At 41.3% G+C, this 22396-nt stretch overlaps 1 pseudogene; it reads right to left on the reverse strand.

Annotated features, from left to right (window-relative positions):
* Positions 1-10613: 10613 nt before the first annotated feature.
* On the reverse strand, positions 10614-21830 carry LOC100351996 (high mobility group protein B1-like; annotated as a pseudogene).
* Positions 21831-22396: the final 566 nt, after the last annotated feature.

The following is a 22396-nucleotide window of genomic DNA, read 5'->3' on the forward strand; positions in this document are numbered from 1 at the left end:
CCGCAGCAGCTTCCCGGCTCTGTGCAGCTTCAGCCCGCGCTTCTCTCATTTGCGCGGCTTCCTGGCTTCGCGCACACTCCGCGGTCTCCGCGCCCTTCGCGCCCGCACCATGGACTCCACGCCAGCCCCGCACTCTCCTATCTACTTGCGCCCCGTGCGCTCTCTCCGCTTGTGCCCCGCGCGCTTTCTCTGCGCTCGGCAGCTTCCGTAAATCACGGCCTAGCTCACATTTCTGCTTCTCAGTTTAGTTTTCAGTCTAAGTTCCCCGGGCTAACCTGATGAATTCCAACCTAGCTTATGTCTCCGCTTTTCGGTTTGGCTTCCCGTCTTTTTGCTCCCTGGGCTAATCTGATGGATCCCAACCTAGCTTACGTCTCCGCTTTTCGGTTTGGCTTCCCGTCTTTTGCTCCCTGGGCTGACTTGACAAATCCCAACCTAGCTTACGTCTCTGCTTCGACCTGCCCCCGCGGCTTCATTTTCCCTAGCTTATATTTTTCTCTACACGGTACTTTTCCTAAGTTTCTTCCAACAATATTTCTCTCATTTCTCCTGGCTTCTCCCCACAGTCTGTATCTGAGTCTAAGTTTTTTCTAGCTTTCACTTTCAACCTTAGCTTTCTCCTAGGTTCTCCCTGTAGTCCGTATCCGAGTCTAAGTTTCTTCTAGCTTTCAATTTCACTTTCAACCTTAGATTTCTCCCGGCACTTTTTCCGTCCGGCTTTCCCCTAGGCTCTTAGCTAGTCTCTCTCTCTGGTATTTTCCCGCTTTTTCCTGCTTCTTCCCTCCTAGGTTTCCTATCCGTGTCACGGCACCATTATGTCACTCCCCCATTCGCGGAGGAATGACACCCTGTGCTGTTCTTTTGTCTGCTCGGCCCTTTCCGGGTTTGCTGCTGGTCCTTCCCGGGTTGGCTGTCGACCCCTCCACCTCCGTGGAGGGGCGGCTCCCCCTGCCACTTTCCCCACTTCCGCGGAGGAGCGGCACACTGCCGGCCGGCTCTCTCGGGGGCTGCTCAGGTGTTCCTTCAGATGTTCCCTGTGCATGTTGTCTCTCTCCTCCTTTATAGTCCTCTTCCACCAATCCCAACTCTGCTACCCACACGCCGAGCACGCTGCTCTCCTCCAATCAGGAGCAGGATCAGCTCCTGCAGCTTGTCAAACTGATGAGGCAGCTGCGTAGAGGTTGTTTGGTCTCTTTCTCTCAGCGCCATATTGTGGGAGAGCAGATGCATAGAATAAGTCTTAATTCCAGTAACTTAGTCTAGTCCGAGTTGCTCTCCACAATCAAGATTCATTTTCAATTCTCTTTATATACAGAAGATCTACTTAGTATTTACTAAGTAAAGATTTCAACAGTTTACACCCACACAGATACACAAAGTTTAGAGTACTGTTTTAGTAGTAGTTTTACCATTGATAAACATAGTATAACACATTAAGGACAGAGATCCTACATGGGAAGCAGGTGCACAGTGACTCCATTGTTGATTTAACAATTGACACTCTTATTTATGATGTCAGTAATCACCTGAGGCTCTTGTCGTGAGCTGCCAAGGCTATGGAAGCCTCATGAGTTAACAAACTCCAATCTTATTTAGACAAGGCCAAAGTCACAGTGGAAGTTCTCTCCTCCCTTCAGAGAAAGGTACCTCCTTCTTTGATGGCCTGTTCTTTCCACTGGGATCTCACTCACAGAGATCTTTCATTTAGGTCATTTTTTTTTTTTTTTTTTTTTTTGCCACAGAGTCTTGGCTTTCCATGATTGAGAAACTCTCATGGTTTTTTTTTTTTTTTTGCTGGATCTGAACACCTTAAGGACTGATTCTGAGGGCAGAGTGCTGTTTAGAACATTTGCCATTCTATGGTCTGCTGTGTATCCTGCTTCCCATGCTGGATCATTCTCTCCTTTTTAATTCTATCAGTTAGTATTAGGATACACTAGTCTTGTTTATGTGATCCCTTTGACACTTAATCCTATCACTGTGATCAGTTATGAGTTGAAACTGATCACTTTGACTAGTGATATGGCATTAGTACATGCCACCTTGATGGGACTGAATTGGAATCCCCTGGCATGTTTCTAACTCCACCGTTAGGACTAAGTTCAACCGAGCATGTGCCGAACTGTACATATCTTCCCTCTCTTATTGCCACTCTTATATTTAACAGGGATCACTTTTCAGTTAAATTTAAACACCTAAGAATTATTGTGTGTTAATTAAAGAGTTCAACCAAAGGTATTAAGTAGAAAGAGAAAATACTAAAAGGAATAAAGTAGTAAGTTGTTCCTCGACAGTCAGAACAAGGGCTGATCAAGATATTATTTCTCATAGTGTCCATTTCACTTCAACAGGTTTCCTTTAAGGTGCTCAGTTGTTTGTCACCAATCAGGGAGAACATATGATATATGTCCATTTGGGACTGGCTTATTTCACTCAGCATGATGTTTTCCAGATTCCTCCATTTTGTTGCAAATGTCCAGATTTCACTGTTTTTTTTTTTTTTTTTTTTTTTTGCTGCTGTATAGTATTCTATAGAGAATACATCCCATAATTTCTTTATCCAGTCTACCGTTGATGGGCATTTAGGTTGATTCCATGTCTTAGCTATTGTGAATTTAGCTGCAATAAACACTGAGGTGCAGATAGCTCTTTCATTTGCCAATTTAATTTCCTTTGGTTAAATTCCAAGGAGTGGGATGACTGGGTTTTATGGGAGCATTATATTCAGGTTTCTGAGGAATTTCCAGACTGACTTCCATAGTGGCTTTACCAGTTTGCATTCCCACCAACAGTGGATTAGTGTACCTTTTTCCCCACATCCTCACCAGCATCTGTTGTTGGTAGATTTCTGTATGTAAGCCATTCTAACTGGGGTGAGGTAAAACCTTATTGTGGTTTTGATTTCCATTTCCCTGATGGCTAGTGATCCTGAACATTTTTTCATTTGTCTGTTGGAATTTGGATTTTCTCTTTTGAAAAATGTCTGGCCGGTGCTGTGGCTCACTAGGCTAATCCTCCACCTGCAGCGCCAGCACCCTAAGGTCTAGTCCCAGTGGGGGCGCTGGATTCTGTTCCGGTTGCTCCTCTTCCAGTCCAGCTCTCTGCTGTGGCCCAGGAGTGCAGTGGAGGATGGCCCAAGTCCTTGGGCCCTGCACCCACATGGGAGACCAGGGGAGGCACCTGGCTCCTGGCTTTGGATCAGCATGGTGCACCAGCCGCAGTGTGCCAGCCGCAGCGCACTGGCAGCAGCAGCCGTTGGGGGATGAACCAACAGAAAAGGAACACCTTGCTCTCTGTCTCTCTCTCTCTCACTGTCCACTCTGCCTGTCAAAAAAAAGAAAAAGAAAAAGAAAAATGTCTATTGAGGTCCTTGGCCCGTCTCTTAAGTGGGTTGTTTGCTTTGTTGTTGTGGAGTTTCTTGATCTCTTTGTAGATTCTGGTTATTAACCCTTTATCTGTTGCATAGTTTGCAAATATTTTTTCCCATTCTGTTGGTTGCCTCTTCACTTTCCTGACTGTTTCTTTAGAAGTACAGAAACTTCTCAATTTGATGCAATCCCAATAGTTAATTTTGGCTTTGACTGCCTGTGCCTCACTGTTCTTTTCCAAGAAGTCCTTGCCTGTGCCTATATCTTGCAGGGTTTCTCCAATGTTCTCTAATAATTTGATGGTGTCAGGTCATAGATTTAGGTCTTTAATCCATGTTGAGTGGATTTTTGTGTAGGGTGTAAGGTAGGCATCTTGCTTCATGCTTCTGAACATGGAAATCCAGTTTTCCCAGCACCATTTGTTGAATAGACTGTCCTTACTCCAGGAATTGGTTTTAGATCCTTGATCAAATATAAGTTGGCTGTAGATGTTTGGGTTGATTTCTGGTATTTCAATTCTGTTCCATTGATCTATCCATCTGTTTTTGTACCAGTACCATGCTGTTTTGATTACAACTGCCCTGTAGTATGTCCTGAAAGCTGGGTATTGTGATGCCTCTGGCTTTGTTTTTGTTGTACCAGGTTGCTTTAGCTATTCGAGGTCTCCTGTGCCTCCATATGAATTTCAGCATCATTTTTTCTAGATCTGAGAAGAATGTCTTTGGTATGTTGATTGGTATCTCATTGAATCTATAAATTGCTTTTGAGAGAATGGACATTTTTATGATATTGATCCTTCCAATCCATGAGCATGGAAGATTTTTCCATTTTTTGGTTTCCTCTTCTATTTCTTTCTTTAAGATTTTGTAATTCTCATCGTAGAGATCTTTAACGTCCTTGGTTAAGTTTATTCCAAGGTATTTGACTGTGCTTACAGCTATTGTGAATGGGATTGATCTTAGGAGTTCTTTCTCAGCCGTGGCATTGCCTGTGTATACTAAGGCTGTTGATTTTTGTGCATTGATTTTATATCCTGCTACTTTGGCAGACGCTTCGATGAGTTCCAATAGTCTCTTAGTAGAGTTCTTTGGATCCCCTAAATAAAGAATCATGTTGTCTGCAAAGACGGATAGTTTGACTTCTTCCTTCCCAATTTGTATCCCTTTAATTTATTTTTCTTGCCTAATGGCTCTGGCTAAAACTTCCAGAAATATATTGAATAGCAGTGGTGAGAGTGGGCATTCCTATCTAGTACCAGATGTCAATGGAAATGCTTCCAACATTTCCCCATCCAATAGTATGCTGGCCTTGGGTTTTTCATAAATTGCTCTGATTGTATTGAGGAATGTTCCTTCTATACCCAATTTGCTTAGAGTTTTCATCATGAAAGGCTTTTGTATTTTATCAAATGCTTTCTCTCATCTATTGAGATAATCATATGGCTTTTCTTCTGCAGTTTGTTAATGTGGTGTATCACATTGATTGATTTGCGAATGCTGAACCATCCCTGCATACCAGGGATAAATCCAGCTTGGTCTAGGTGGATGATCTTTCTGATGTGTTGTTGCATTTGGCCAGAATTTTATTGTGGATTTTTGCATATATGTTCATCAGGGAAATTGGTCTTTAATTCTCTTTCTCTGCTACATCTTTTTCAGGCGTAGGGATTAAAGTGATGCTGGCTTCACAGAAAGAATTTGGGAGGATTCCCTCTTTTTCTTTTTTTTTTTAAAGATTTTTATTTATTTATTTATTGGAAAGTCAGAGCTACACAGAGAGAGGAGAGGCAGAGAGAAAGGGAGACAGAGAGGTCTCTTCCTTATTTTTTTTTTAATTTTTGACAGGCAGAGTGGACAGTGAGAGAGACAGAGAGAAAGGTCTCCCTTTGCCGTTGGTTCACCCTCCAATGGCCACCACGGCCGGCACGCTGTGGCTGGCACATCGCTCTGATCTGAAGCCAGGAGCCAGGTGCTTCTCCTGGTCTCCCATGTGGGTGCAGGGCTCAAGCACCTGGGCCATCCTCCACTGCACTCCCAGGCCACAGCAGAGAGCTGGCCTGGAAGAGGGGCAATCGGGGCAGAATCCAGCGCCCTGACCGGGACTAGAACCTGGGTGCCAGCGCCGCAGGTGGAGGATTAGCCTATTGAACCGCGGTGCTGGCCCTCTCTTTTTCAATTGTTCTGAATAGTTTGAGAAGAATTGGAGTTAGTTCTTCTTTAAATGTCTGGTAGAATTCAGCAGTGAATCCAACCGGTCCTGGACTTTTCTATGTTCAGAGGGCCTTTCTTAGTGATTCAATTTCTGACTTGGTTATGGGTCTGTTTAGGTTTTCTATGTCCTCCTGGTTCAATTTAGGTAGGTTGTATCCACGAATCTATCCATTTCTGATCGATTTCCCTGTTTGCTGGCATACAACTCTTTGTAGTAATTTCTGATGATTCTTTTTATTTCTGTGGTGTCTGTTGTTACATTTCCTTTTTCATCTCTGATTTTATTGATTTGGATCTTTTCTTTTTTTAGTTAGTTGGGCCAATGGTGTGTCAATTTTATTTATTTTTTCAAAAAACCAGCTCTTCGTTTGGCTGATCTTTTGTAATTTTTTTTTGATTCAATCCTGTTGATTTCTTCGCTAGTTTTAATTATTTCTCTTCTCCTACTAGTTTTGGGTCTGGTTTGCTGCAGTTTTTCTAGATCTTTGAGGTGCACTGAAAGCTCATTTATTTGGTGCCTTTCCAATTTCTTGATGTAGGCACTTATTGCTATAAACTTTCCTCTTAACAGTGCTTTTGCTGTATCCCATAAGTTTTGATATGTTGTGCTGTCATCCTCATTTACTTCCAGAAAGTTTTTGATTTCTTTTTTGACTTCTTCTATGACCCAGTGTTCATTCAGGAGCATGTTGTTCAATCTCCATATGTTTGTATATGCTCTAGGGATTCCTGAGTTGCTAATTTCCAGCTTCATTCCATGGTGGTCTGAGAAGATGCATAGTATGATTTCAATTCTTTTGAATTTGCTGAGACTTGCTTTATGGCCTAGTATGTGGTCAATCCTAGAGAAGGTTCCATGTACTTCTGAGAAGAATGTGTATTCTTTATGTGTAGGATGAAAAGTTGTATAGATATCTGTTAGATCCATTTGGTTTATAGTGTTGATTAAATGTGCTGTTTTGTTGTTGATTTTCTGTCCAATTAATCTATTTCTGAAAGTGGAGTATTGAAGTCCCCTAATACTACTGTATTGGAGTCTAAGTCTCCCTTTAAGTTCCTTAACATATCTTTTAAATAAACTGGTGCCCTGTAATTAGGTGCTATATATTTATAATAGTTACATCTTCTTGTTAAATTGATCCCTTAGTCATTATATAGTGCCTCTCTTTATCTCACTTAACAGTTTTTCTGTTAAAGTTTATTTTGTCTGATATTAAGATGGCTACATCAGCTCTTTTTTGGTTTCTGTTGGCATGGAATATCTTTTTCCAACTGTTCACTTTCAGTCTGCATGCATCTTTGTTGGAAAGATGTGTTTCTTGTAAGCAGCAAATAGATGGGTTTTGTTTTTTAATCCATTCAGCCAGTCTGGGTCTTTTAATTGGGGAGTTGAGGCCACTTATATTCAATGTGCTTATTGATAAGTAGTGACTTTGCCCTGCCATTTTTCCAAAGATATTTCTAATATATGCTTTGAATTTCCTGTGATCCTTTACTGGGAGATTTTATTCCTTTACCTTCTTTCATATTGATGACGGTGTTTCTCTGTTTCTGTGTGTAACATGTCTTTAAGCATCTTTTGTAGAGCTGGACGAGTGGTGACAAATTCTTTCAATTTCTGTTTGCTATGAAAGGTGTTTATTTCACCTTCACAAATGAGACCTTTGCAGGATATAATATTCTGGGCTGGCAGTTTTTTTTCTTAGTACTTGGTCTATGTCTCACCATTCCCTCCTAGCCTGTAGGGTTTCTGATGAGAAGTTTGCTGTGAGTCTGATGGGAGATCCTGTGAGAGTAATCTGGTGTTTCTCTCTTGCACATTTTAGGATCTTTTCATTATTTTTCACTGTGGTGATTTGATTAAAATATGTTGTGGTGAGGATCTCTTTTGGTCATTTTTATTGGAGGTTCCATGTGCTTCCTGTACTAGGATGTTTCTTTCCTTCTCCAAAACCAGGAAGTTTTCTGCTACTATCTCACTTAAAAGGCCTTCTAATCCTTTCTCTCTCTCCATGCTTTCAGGAACTCCTTGAACCCATATGTTGGTTTTTTTTTTTAAGTATCCTGTAGATTCCCAATAATATTTTTTAGATTTCTAATTTCCTCTTCTTTTCTTTGGTTTGACTGTATACTTCCCTGTGCTCTGTCTTCTAAGTCCGATATTCTGTCTTCTGCCTCACTGATTCTGTTTTTAAAGCTCTTAAATGTGTTTTTTATTTGTTTTATTCAATTCTTCATTTCATTTTGGTTTCTCTTCAATATCTCAATTTCATATTCTACTAAATTCCTCATTTCAATTTCCTCCTTAAGATTTCATTTTCATGAAAAAGATTTTCTGTCCTTTCCTGTCTGAAATTCTGTAGTTCATGCATTTGTTTTTGAGAACTTCTAAATGTTCTAATCATAAATTTTTTGAAATCCGTATCTTGAATTTCTTCTATCTCATCATCTTCATAATCTTGTATTGGAGTGTCATATTCATTTGGGAGCATCATGATGTCTTTTTTGTTCTTGTTTCCTCAGTTTTTGTGTTTGTTGTTTGGCATTGTGGAGATATTCTTTGGTTTCTTTTTCTTTTTTCCACTGTGGTGGCTTTTCTTGTTATACTATGACTCTAGATGAAGTGGATTGTCTGCTGTTGGTGAATCTCTAGAGGTTTGTGGTGGGTGTGGCCAGAGAGCCCTATTCAGTTCTTCAGGGTTAAGGGTGTGCCAAGGTGACACACTCAGATTTGGCATGGTAAATCTTCTTTCTCTCTCTCTCTTTTTTTATTCTGAAGGGAAGTAATTCTGCTCAGCTGAAATCTTCTCTTCAATGGCAATCACTGCCTGAGTGCTAGCCCCAGTGGGTATAATATTTGTCTACTCTGTCCCAAGGACCGCACAAAGGATCTGTGCAGTCCTCAGTGTAAGCTCAGATTCCCCTGAAATGTCTCTCACCAGGCAGTCAAGGCTTCCCGAGTTTGTAGTGTCTCCCACTGAGACTACTCACGTGTCAGCCACACTGTGAGTTCTCCCACACACCCTGTTTTTTTTTTTTTTCCACAGTCCAGGTTCATAAGCTCTACACATTCACTAGGTCTTAGTCTAAAGTTATTACTTCCCACCAGAGTCAGGTTTTTCTTTTTGGCTGTGGGCGCGTGCAGCCCCGAGCTGGCGCAGCTGTTACGTATGTTCAAAATGGCACCTACTCTATTGTCTTACACGCCTTTGTAAGGTGTTTGGAGAGAGACAATCACATCTGTACTGTCCCTTTTATTTTTTTCTCTCCTCTAGTTAGGCTGGTATACTTTCCCCCACGGGGCTTCAAGCCTCATTCCCTCTAGGCTCTTCCTGCCACTTTTCCACCAGTGTCAGACTACTGAGGTTTCACCTCACCTCTCTTTCCAGTGCTGGTGCAGAGGAAACTCTCAGCAGCTGGGCTCCCAAGCCATAGGCACCTGTGTCCTTCACATAGATCCACCGTGTCCCTCTAATTCTGGAAGAGTTTCCTCTGCAGTTTTTCCCTAACTCTTCCCTGAGACTACACTATCTTCACTTTTATTAAGCTATCTTTTCCTGGACTATCAGTGAGCTCCCTCCTTATTCTGCCATCTTGGATCCCGCCCAGTGCCCACATCCCTTATCAAAGTGTTTTCAATACTGGCTTCCTGCTAATGCATCCTGAGAGACAGCAGACTTAGTACTCGAGTTCTTCCTGCCACCCACATGGGAGACTCTGATAATATTATTGGTTTCTAGCTTTAGCAAATTCCATACCTGACTCTGTGGGCATTTGTGGAGTGAACCAACAGATGGAAGACTGATTTCTGTCTCTCTCTGTCTCCCTCCCCCTCTCTCATCCTGCTTTACAAGTAAATGTAAATAAATAAATAGATAGAATGAGAACTTTCCTACTCAATGGATTCATGTTTCATATGGGCTGTTTTCTGCATTCTGCAAAAGTCCCTGTTCACAGCCTAAATTGACATTTTCTAACTTTGACATCTTAAAATAGTGCTGCTGCTAATAAGTTTACTCTCCTGTCTAAAACAACTGAAATACCAGTAGACAAAATACACAAAAGAATACTTTAAACATGAGAAAATAGGGAAAATGGCCATGTTGGGAAGCAAGCAGTAAGCCCCATCACTGCTGCACCTCCTTGCTGTGATAGGGTTTCCAGGTTAGGCACAGGGAGCAGATGCAGAGATCTTCAGTGGGCACTGTGAGATGAGCATACTGAGCTGAGGGACCAGGGAAGCCAAGAACACATGGAGTCCACAGGGGGGGAACCAGGGTGGGAATAGCAGAGAGAGTGAGATATGGAGAACCTCAGAAGGTGCCTGTCTAGTACATGACACAGTGCTGATTCCTGCAGGCATACTAGGAGAAGACCTATTGTCAGGGAAAAGCACTTCAAAAGCAGAGAGGGAGGCATGCCTGTCTCTCACACTGGGCTGGAACAAGGCCTGTTCCTCAAAGACAGACTTTTATAAATGCAATTGCTCACAAACAAAACATCATAATTCAGAGTGTCAGGGCACTAGGGAAGCTTTTGCCTGAGTAGTGGAAACTGATTAGCTGTAGACTGAGATTGCTCTACAACACCTAAAAATCATAAAACCAAGGATCTAAATGACCAAACTTTTCCCCAGCAACTTAACTGCATCCATGAACAGAACTCAAAATTCATATGAGCACAAAATAAGCATCAGTTGGTAAGATCAACTTGACCCTAATGGGTCACCATCAAAAGACAGGGAAATTACCACAATTGAAGGGACACACCAGCCATGTGAAACTAAGATAATGATGTAGATGTTAGAATGAACAGAGACAGTAAAATCATTGAGAAACTGCATCCCATATGTTCCAAAAATCAAGGAGACAAAAGGAAGAGAAAGAAGGCCCAGTGTAACTTTTTTTAACCCAGAAACCATTTATTTAAGGTATATAAACTTTATGAATTTTATATACACCAATTTAGGACATAATGATTCTTTCCACTCTACCCTCCCTCCCATCCATACTCCCACCCTTCTTCCTCTTCCCTCTCCTATTCCCATTATTATTTTTTACTAAGATCTATTTTCAATTAACTTTATACACATACGATTAACTATAAACTAAGTAGAGTTTAACAAATAATATGAAAATAAAACACCTGTTCCTCAACAGTCAAGACAAGGAGCTGTTCAAAGTCATCATCATCACATATCAAAGTGTTAATTTCATTTCTATAGATTACCTTTTAGGTACTCTATTAGTTACTACAGATAAGGGAGAACATATGGTATTTGTTTTTATGGTATTGGTTTACTTCAGTAAGTATAATGTTTTCCAGTTGAAATCATTTTGTTGCAAATGACAGGCTTTCATTTTTTAAAACATTGTGTAGTATTCCATTGTGTACATATACCATAACTTCTCTATCCAGTTTTTAGTTAATGCACATTTGGGTTGATCCCACATCTTAGGCATTGTGAATTCAGCTGCAATAAACATAGGTACAGATAACTCATTCATATGCTGATTTCATATCCTTTGGGTAACTTCCCAGGAGTGGGATGGCTGGATCATATGGTAGGTCTATATCCAGATTTCTTAAGTATCTCCATACTGTCTTCTACAGTAGCTATACCAGTTTACATTCCCATCAACAGTGGATTACAATACCTTTTTCCCACATTCTTGGCAGCATTTGCTGTTTATTGATTTCTGTATGAAAGCCATTCTAACAAGGGTGAGGTAAAACCTCATTGTGGTTTTATTTGCATTTCCTTGATGGCTAATGATCCTGAGCATTATTTCAAGTGTCTGTTGGCCGTCTGAATTTATTTTCTTGAAAAATGCCTGTTCAAGTCCTTTGCCCATTTCTTGACTGAATTGTTTGTTTTGTTGTTTTTTAGTTTCTTGAGCTCCTTATACATTCTGGATATTAAACCTTTATCAGTTGTATAGTTTGCAAATATTTTCTCCGATTCTGTCAGTTGCCTCTTCACTTTGCTGACTGTTTCTTTTGCAGTGCAGAAGCTTCTCAATTTGATGTAATCCCATTTGTCAATTTTGGCTTTGATTGCCTGTACTTCTGGTGTCTTCCAAGAAGTCTTTTCCTATGCCAATGTCTTGCAGGGTTTCTCCAATGTTCTCATAATTTCATGGTATTGGGTCATATATTTAGGTCTTCTATCCATTTTGAGTGGATTTTTGTGTAAGATGTAAGGTAGGGTGTTGGTTCATAATTCTTCACGTGGAGATACAGTTTGTTTAGGTTTTCTATGTGTTCATGGCTCAATTTGTTAAGTTGTAAGTGTCCAGGAATCTATTCATTTCTTCATTTCCATTTTTGTTTGCATACACCTCTTGTTAGTAATTCCTGATGGTTCTGTTTATTGCTGTGGTAGCTGTTGCTACATTTCTATTTTTATCTCTGATTTTAAATATTTGCAACTTCTCCCTCATTTTTTGGTTAGTTGCATCAATGGTGTATCAATTTTGCTTAATTTTTCAAAAAAAAGACAACTTTTCATTTCACTGATTTTTTTGTACTTTTTGTTTCAATTGTGTTTATTTCTTAAATTTTTTTTATTTGACAGATAGAGTTAAACAGTGAGACAGAGACAGAGAGAAAGGTCGTCCTTCTGTTGGTTCACTTCCCAATTGACCACAACGGCCGGCACTGCACCAATCCGAAGCCAGGAGCTATGTGCTTCTTCCTGGTCTCCCTCCCATCCTCCACTGCCCTCCCAGGCCACAGCAGAGAGCTGGACTGGAAGAGGAGCAACCAGGATTAGAACCCAGTGCCCATATGGGATGCCAGCGCCACAGGCTGAGGATTAACCAAGTGAGCCATGGCACTGGCCCCATCTTTAATTTTAATTTTATCTTTCCTCCTACTAATTTTGGGTTTGTTTTGTTCTTGTTGTTTTTAAAACCTCTGCAATTATTAGCTTATCAGTATCATCCAGGACTCAGATGTTCAGTATTCCTCCTGAAATTATGCAAGCAAATCCAAATGAAAATAATCTAAATCAAAATTATATAACAAAACAGCACTCCATCAAAAGCAATTGTAAAATTACAAGAATGCTATTTTAAAACATTGGCACTTTAAGAGAATGATAATCTCAAAAACCACAAAATTGCCAAATTGTTCTCTAAACTGCTAGGTAGATAAACATGATTGTAATGAATTAAACTTTGTAAAGAATAATCAAATAAATTGGATAAATCATATAAGACACTAAGTTTTAAGTGTCTTCTTCCTTAAATGGCCACTTGATTTTTAAAGAGGCAAGCCACAATATAGGAAAATACATCCTACTTTGAATGTGGCTTCCTAATTTCAATAGCTGGCCTAGTTAATTAAAGCTATTTTTAATGGAGAGTCTCAGATTCCTGAGCAATCCATAGTTAGATAAATGGGGGAGATATGGAAAGCCAGCACTTTTGTAGCCTCCACTGGGACTAATGGACAAGAAAAACTATTTCCTATACAGTCTTGTGTTTTAAGCTCACACTTTTGGGGACACATTCTCAAGTCTTTTTTTTTTTTTTTTTTTTGACAGGCTGAGTGGACAGTGAGAGAGACAGAGAGAAAGGTCTTCCTTTGCCGTTGGTTCACCCTCCAATGGCCACCACGGCCGGCACGCTGCGGCTGGTGCATTGCGCTGATCTGAAGCCAGGAGCCAGGTGTTTCTCCTGGCCTCCCATGCAGGTGCAGGGCCCAAGCACTTTGGCCATCCTCCACTGCACTCCCGGGCCATAGCAGAGAGCTGGCCTGGAAGAGGGGCAACCGGGACAGAATCTGGCGCCCCGACTGGGACTAGAACCCGGTGTGCTGGTGCCGCAAGGCGGAGGATTAGCCTATTGAGCCACGGCGCTGGCCTCAAGTCTTCTTTAATGTGGGAACTGCAAAATATAACTGCTATTACATGGTAATTGGAGTTAAATTTAGAATCCTCAGGTAAAGATTAGAATACACTTTTCTGTTAGTCCTTCAAGGACAGATTTTCAAAATGCTTGATTCTAATAATTCCATACTACGAGTAGACTGGTTACCCTTCACTTGTAGATGTAAGTGGGTTATGTGAAATCTGTTATTAGCTGATCAAAATTCTGTAGTTTCAGTTATAGATGCAAGCAATCTGAATTTAACTTCTACTAACCCATCATGATATGCAAGGTGTGTAGACAAAAGCTTTCTATCTGCTAACTACATGAAAAGATAAATAATTGATGTGATCCAAAGTTGGCAAAAGCAAGACTAGCTCATTCTTAAGAAGAAAAATTTCAGACCTATGAAAATGACAACAATACCAATTTTTTAAAAGATTTATTTATTTATTTGAGAGTCAGAGTTACACAGAGAGAGGAGAGGCATAGAGAAAGAGAGAGGTCTTACATCCGATGGTTCACTCCCCAATTGGCCAAAATGGCCAGAGCTGCGCAGATCCAAAGAAAGGAGCCAGGAGCCAGGAGCTTCTTCCGGGTCTCCCACGTGGGTGCAGGGGCCCAAGCACTTGGGCCATCTTCTACTGTTTTCCCAGGCCACAGCAGAGAGCTGGAACGGAAGTGGAGCAGCCGGGTCTTGAACCAGCACCCATATGGGATGCCAGCGCATCAGGCCAAGGTGTTAACCCACTGCACCACAGCACCAGCCCCAACAATACCAATTTAAAAACTGTATTTACTTAGAAGCATTCAGAATGTCAACAAAACAGCTACAACTTTTATTTTTGCAATTACAGAATGGGATTAAGTTAACAGAACAAAAATTATTTTGTATAAGCTGCATCAGAGACAACTGAAAATGAAAAACTACTGTCCCCTATATAACTAATTTGTGCTCTGCACCAACAAGAACCTGATTTAAATTTCCATGCCAATTTACAAACCCTTACCAGGCAAGGTTAGTGGCTATTGAAAATACCACCAGGACAGGGCTATCTAAAGACACATTCAGTAGTGTGTTAACCATACAAAAAAAAAAAAAAAAGGAAAGAAACTGTACAGCTTAAAAACAAATCTTACATAGCCCTAAATTTCAATTTTTTTTTCTTCAAAGGGAGTTGTGTACGGGGGGTTAAATGCTTTATAGACAACGGAATAAAAAACCTGCACTAGAACCAATTTATTTATCATCATCTTCTTCATCTTTCTCCTCCTCATCCTCTTCATCTTCCTCTTCTTCCTTTTTTTTTTTTGCTGTGTCAGGTTTCCTTTACCTCAGTACACAACAATATCCTTTTTGTGTTTTTCCTTCAATTTAGCAGCCTTATTTTCATAACATTGCTTGCTACCTGAAACAGTATTATTCCACATCTCTCCCAGTTTCTTTGCAACATCACCAATGGATAGGACAGGATGTTCTCCTTTGATTTTTGGGCGAAACTCAGGATAGAAAAAGAAAAAGGGTGAATTGGGATCCTTGGCCTTCTTCTTGTCTCCCCTTTAGGAGAGATATAAGTTTTCATTTCTGTTTCATAATGAGCCTTGTTCCCCTTTGCCATGTCTTCAAATTTTCCTCTCTTTAGCAGACGTGGTCTTCCACCTCTCAGTACTTCTTAGAAAACCCTGAGAAGTTGATGCAAGCATCTATGGAGCTCAATGTAATGTCTAATGTTGGTTATCTAGGTCCTTGAGATGCATTGATAGCTCTTTCATTTGGTGTCTTTCAAATCTCTTCACGTAGGCACCAATTGCTATAAACTTCCCTCTTAGCACTGCTTTTGCTTTGGCCCATAAGTTTTGATATGTTGTAATGTCATCTTCATTTGTTTCCAGAAATCTTTTGATTTCTCTTTTTAATTCTTCTATGACCCACTGTTCATTCAGAAGCATGTTGTTTAGTTTCCATGTGTTTGCAAATGTCCTAGAGATTCTTGAGTTGTTGATTTCCAGCATCATTCCACTGGGGTCAGAGAAGATGCATGCTGTGATTTTGATTTTTTGAATTCACTAAGACTGGCTTTATGGCACAGTATATGGTCTACTTAGTGAGAGTTTCATACACTGGTGAGAAGATTGTGTATTCTGCCACTGTTGGGTGAAAAATTCTGTAGATATCTGTTATGTCCATTTGGTCTTTAGTGTCAATTAACTGTTGTTTATTTGATGATTTTCTGTCTAGTTGATCTGTCCATTACTGAAAGTGGAGTACTGAACTCCCCCAATACTACTGTATTGGAGTCTATGTCTCCCTTTGGATCCATTAACATTTATTTTAAATAGTCAGGTGCCCTGTAATTGGGTGCATATGCATCTATTATAGGCACATCTTCCTGTTGAGTTGATCAATTCATCATTACACAGTGCCCTTCTTTATCTCTTTTAACAGTTTTGCTTGATTTTTTTTTATTTTGTCTTATACTGGGATGGCTACACCAGCTCTTTTTTGTTAGCATGTAATATCTTTTTCAACCCTTCACTTTCTGAGTGTATCTTTGTTTCTTTGTTCGTGAGACGGTTTCCTGTAGGCAGCAAATTAATGTGTTTTTTTTTAGTCTTTTCAGCCAGTCTGGAAGGTGTTTAACAGGAGAGTCGAGGCCATTTACTTTCAAGGTGACTATTGATAAGTGACGACATGCTCTGGCCATTTTTCCATAAATATTCCTATTGTTTACTTTGCATTTCCTTTGTATTTTTACTGGGAGATTTTTCTGCCTTCACCCTCTTTCATAGCCATGACCATGTTTCTGTGCTTCTGTGTGTAGCCCATCCTTAAGCAACTTTTGTAAGGCTGGATGAGTGGTGACAAATTCTTTGAATTTCTCTTTGTTATGGAAGTTGTTTATTTCACCTTCATTCATAAATGAGAGCTTTGCAGGGTACAGTATTCTGGGTTGACAGTTTTTTCCTCTTAAGAGTTAGACTAAATCTCACCATTCTCTTCTATCATGTAGGAGAGTCAGCTGTGAGTCTAACTAGAGATCCTCTGAAAGTAATCTGGTGTTTCTCTCATGCACATTTTAGAATCTTTTCTTTACGTTTTACTGTAGAAAGTTGACTCCAATGTGTTGTGGTGAAGATCTTTTCTGGTCATTTTTATTAGGAGTTCTATGTGCTTCCTGGACTTGGAACATTCCCCACTTTGGGGAAGTTTTCTGTTATTATTTCATGAAAAAGGCCTTCTTATACATTTTATCTTTCTATGCATTCAGGAACTACTAAGGCCCATAAGTTGTGTTGTTTGATAGTGTCTCATAAAGCTCTACCATTGTTTTTAATTCCTCTAATTTCTTCTCCTGTTTTTGGTCTGACTGTAAAATTCCCAGAGATTTGTCTTTAAACTCAGATATTCTTTCTTCTGTCTTACCAAGTCTGTTGTTAATGCTTTCCACCACATTTTTTATTTAATTATTGAATTCTTCTTTCTAATATTTCATTTTGATTTCTCTATAAAATCTAAATTTCATGGGGGAAAACCAGGGATCCCTGAGCATGTGGATCAACCCACAGCAACTGCCCAGTGACCCAGCCAAACCCTGTGCCCTCCCATGCAGCCATAGTATTTCCACAGTCCCAGCAACGTAACTTTAAGAAATGAGAACTACCATAAGTAAATGGAAATGTACTGCTTGGTAGAAACAACAGATTAGAAACTGCAAAGAAAAGGACAGGTAATGTGAAAGCACAGCAAAGAAATTATCCAGAGGAAAACATGGAGAGAAAAATTTATCAATTTTTTTTTTATAAAAAGCAGGTAGGAGCAGCCTTAAGCTGTGGGACAACTGAAGCTGCAAATCAGAGTCCACCAAGGGGAAGAAAGCACAGGTAGAAAGACAATGAAGAAGCAGTGACCAGACATTGAGCAATCCTAACCTGATTTATGAGTCCATGGTTCCATGGAAAGCCATATATCCAAGCAAAGAAACAGAAAGACATGATATAAGGGCCCTGCAGAAACTTCCTAACAGCAGTAAAGAGAAACAGTGACAAGTAGCCAGAGGAGAAACCCATGTAAACTATCCAGGGACAAAGACAAACAGGGAATCAGATTTCTCACCAGAAACAACACAAGTGAGAATACAGGGGAGCACCTCTTCTAATACTCCAGGATGAAAATTCTCCATACAGAATCTTACACCTTGCAGTACTTGCAAAAAAGAGATCATGATGTGCAAAATAAAATACATATAATAATAGAATAACAGTAATGAAGGGTAATATAGTTGGATTATCTTATTAGATATATCTCAGCATATGGGATGTGGCAGAATATCAGTATAAGACAGAGACTGTTAAGTAAAAGATATGTAATATGAAAATATATGTAAATATGTAAATTTTATGCAATAAAATTCACCCGTTGTAAATGTATAATTCCAAATTATAGAGTTGTTCAACCAGTTCCATCATCCAACTGTGGGGACACTTCCTTGACCCTTGCAAGTCCTGCTCCCTACTCTAGCCTCAAGCCACCTTAATCCATTCACTGTCTGTATAAGTGTGTCTTTTCCAGAGATGTATATAAATGGCATCATATAACATGGAGAATTTGATTGGCTTCATTCATTTGGCATAATCATTCTAAGTTTCCTCCATGCTGTGGCATGTAGCACATATCTAGCTTCTTACTGATGTTCTACAAATAAACCACATTTTATTTGTCCATCTATTGGCAATAGACACTAATGTTTCCAGTTTTTGCTCATATGGTAATATAGTCACAAACATCTCAAAATGCTTTTTCTTTGAACCTATATGTTCATTTGTATTGGATAAGATTTTTTATTCACTTTTAGAACTGTCTTTCATTATACTGAGTTGAAAGCTTTCTCTCCATATTGTGACTATAATATTTATTTGCAAATATTTTCACCTGCTCTGTAGCTTTTAATTTTTTTATATTTTTTTAAGATTTATTTCTTTATTTGAAAGGCAGAGTTATTGGAAGAGGGGGAGAGACATAAGAGATCTTCCATTTGCTGGTTCACTCCCACAAATGGCTCCAACAGCCAGGAGCCAGGAACTTCTTCCAAGTCTCCCATGTGAGAGAAGGAACCTAAGCACTTGGACCATCTTCTGCTGCTTTTCCAGGCACATTAGCAGGGAGATGAATCAGAAGTGGAGTAGTTGGGAACCAGCAATCATTTGGGATGCTGGCATCACAGACAGCAGCTTTACCTGCTGTGCCACAATGCCGGCCCCTATGGTGTCTTTTGAAGCACAGAGTTTTTAATTTTAATGAGATCCAAATCATTAATTGTTGCAGTTGATTTCTCAACAATGTTGCAGTGGATTGTGTCTGAGAGGAGGAGTGTGGTGGGGGCAAGAGGCGCGGAGTCACCACACAGACCCTCGGAGTCAGGTGAAAGCTTGCAGAATGGAAGCTCTCAGGAACTTCCCTTCATTCCACTCTGCTCACACAGTTGCTATGGTCTCTCATCCTGCAGCCTTCTTCCTCGCCACAGAAACAGCCTCCCACTCCTCCTCCCTGTCACTGATTCTGGGGACCCTTTCCTTTTTCACTGAGCTTCCCAAGTCTTAGGTCCAAACCCTGCACCCAGAGCAATATTGTCACCTCCCACTCCTACCTGCCCAGACCTTTATTTCTAAACATTGTTTCTGCTGTCCTGAGAATCCACAGTACATGTGTCTACAAAATGAAAAGGAAGTACAGGCCAAGACTCTTCATGGAGTAGGGGGATCTGTCTGCTGAGTCAGAAACCAGCTGGCCCAGGTCATTTTGGATGAGATTTCTGTAGATGTTAAACCTGAATGGTACAGGGAGGACGTGACTGAAAATACAAGGATTAGTGCATGATGTGTTACCCTGGGTCTACACATCCCGTGTACGCACTTTTGCTTGATGGCTTTCATAAAAGTTGCACAATCTGCACATTTTGGTTTGAGTTTTTTTAACCCACAATGGCTTAGATTAACATAACACAAGATCCTGTATTTCTGCTCCTTCTTGTATAACTCAGAGACATGGATGTCCCAGGACATCTTCACAAATTGAAAGCAACTCAACATTTCAGGCATGGAAAGCCAAGACACTTTGGCAAAAAATGTCCTACATGAAGGACCTCTGTGGGTGAGACCCAGTGGAAAGAGGTAGCCATCAAAAAAGGATGTACTTTTCTGTGAAGGGAGGAGAGAACTTCTACTTTGCTTATGGCCTTGTCTAAACACTGATGGAGTTTGTGGACACAAAAGGCCTCCATAGCCTAGGCAGCTCATGTCAAGAACTTCAGGTGATCACTGACATCATACATAAGAGTGTTAATTGTTAAATTAACAAAAGGAATCACTGTGCATTAACTTCCCATACAGGCCCTCTGTCCTCAATGAGTTTTATTATGAGAGTTTAGTGTAAAACTTGTTCTCAAAGATTTATTCCATTTTAGTATATTAAGTAGAAGATATATAAAGCCCTTGTGTCAACTGTGTGTATGTGTGTGTGTGTGCAAATTGCTGAAATCTTTAGTTAGTATAGAGCTGGTCTTCTGTGTATAAAGTTAATAAAAATTAATCTTAGTGGAGAATGGGACTGGGAAAGGGAGAAGAGAGAGGAGGAGGGGTGGGAAGGTGGGTAAAAGGGCAGGTATGGTGGGACAAATCACAATATTCCTAACATTGTACTTATGAAAGGCATGAAGTTTGTATTTCTTAAATAAAAGGTTTCTTTGAGAAAAAAAGCAACTCAAATGTACATCAATAAAAGAATGGAAAGACAAAGTCTGATTTTTTTTCATTGACACTGAGAATAAGAAACTGACGACTACCAAATCAGTAAGTTTAAATGACAAAAGCCATCAAGTATAGGAAAATAAACTCTGAGTAATAACAGATTAAAACCCAGACCTGTTCAGAGCACACAAGAAGCAGAAAATTGTAATCTATAAAAAGAATAGAACATTATGAAGATAAGATCATAATAAGTGCTCAGGGCAGGGAAGGAAGAGAGATAGGAAAGGGCATCTTGGAACCTTCCAGAAGCAACCTGTATTCTAGGTATTAATAGGAGTGCAGGATACATTAACTTGTTGCAATTTGTTAAGGGGCATATTTTTGTTTTATATACCTTTCTGCATATTGGTTTACACAGCTAAAGAAAATTTATCATTTATGCCAACATGATATACCAGGAAACAAACTGTGAAGAATGCAGTTGGGTTATGTCAATCTACAGGGCACAATAAGGTGTGAGGGTCACAATGTGCATAGGCTGCACTGGGAAATTACAGGACAGAGGAAGTATAAAAGATGACCCCTGGTCCCACCCAGATCAGTGACAGTGCTGGCACTGCAGGATGCTCCTTGTGTACACTGTGCTGGCAACCACAGACATGACCTGATGTCCCTGCACTGCAGCATTGCCTCTGTGGATTCAGGAACCCTTGGCATTCTACAGCCTTGAACTGAGATATGAACTCTTTCCAGTGGGTGACAGATGTGCCCTAATTTATGAAGCCTGTGCAAGAAGCAAGTGTGGTGAGCCTGGCAGAGTAGAGCATTTCCCATTGCTCCAGGTATTCCGAACTGAGGGCAGCTCCTGGAGAGTAGGACTGCTGGAGTGTTTCAGGTGATGAAGAGGCTTTTGGAAATTAGGCCCCAAAGCAGAGGAGAATGGTTGGTGGTTTCCAACAAAGTCTCACAAACTTGGAAATAAGTCACAGCCAGAGAAGGGGTAGTACCTACATCCTCATTCTGGTGTGTCCCTACAAGCCATCTCAAACACAAACTTATGGAATGGGGTGCACTATATGTGCACACATGCACAGGCATGTACATACCCATGTGCATGTACTGCACACACACACACACACACACTCCCATGCACACAGTATCTGACAGCAACAGCAATGAAGCACCAATGAGGTGCAGGAAAAAAGGACCCTCCACACAGCCAAAGTTGCTACTCCTCTGCAGTCTGCAGAAGTTTGAGGAGCTGTGCCAGACAGAAAGTGCAGGGAGCTGTCAATGTGAAGGGAGGATCAGGATAACCAGAAAGAAGAAAGGGATCTTGGAAGCTCAAGGTTAACAAAGAGGAGGAAGACTGGCTCAGGTGAGGCTGAGAAGATCTATTTGGCCAAGGCCTCCACTCGTGGGGGAAAAAGGAAATGAGCTTTCACCGAGGGCTTCTGCAGTCCCCACTAACGCTTACTCCGGCAGACGGAGCTGCCCAAAGCCCATGGTGGAGCCATCACCAACCCACCTCCATCCCTGTGCCACCATATGCCTGCCCCAGACACTGGAGCTACTGCTGTCATGACGATGCCCAGGCCACAGACCCCCGCATGGCCAACACTGCTCACGTCCATGGTTCAGAACCCAGCACCACCCCTACCGCGAGGCAGCCTCCATCCCAGCTCTTCATGTGTTCCCGGAGCCCAAACCAGTCACCTCGCATGCTCGCTCCCGCCATGGTCTCCTCTCCTCGGCGGTCACCCCCAGTCTCACCCCTGCTCAGCCCGCCCGTCGCCTCATTCTCTGACCCGCACAGCGCGTCTCCTCCGCCCGCACTTCACCTCGGCCGCAGTCCCTCACGCCACGTCTCTGCCCCGAACCTCCTGTCATGTTACTTCTCGCCTCCTCCGCCAGCCCCGACACTTCCGTCCGGCCTCCTCAGCCGGCCAGCAGCAGTCCTGTCCAGTCCTGTCCCCTCTGCCTGTCACACACGTCACTTCCTGTGTCCTGGGCCCACCACGTCACATCCCCCCTGGTCTCCTCAGCCCGCCTCGTCCCGTCCGCCTGCATATGCAGTATCTCAACGCCTCCCTGACTCGGCACCGTGTACGCAGTCGGAAGCTGCAGACACAGGACGTGCGACACCCACATGGCCTCACCTGGAGGAGCAGCCTCACGTCAGGACGTCCGTCCTTGTGCG

Source organism: Oryctolagus cuniculus, chromosome 3 (genome assembly GCF_964237555.1).
Source record: "Oryctolagus cuniculus chromosome 3, mOryCun1.1, whole genome shotgun sequence".
Classification (NCBI taxonomy): Eukaryota; Metazoa; Chordata; class Mammalia; order Lagomorpha; family Leporidae; genus Oryctolagus; species Oryctolagus cuniculus.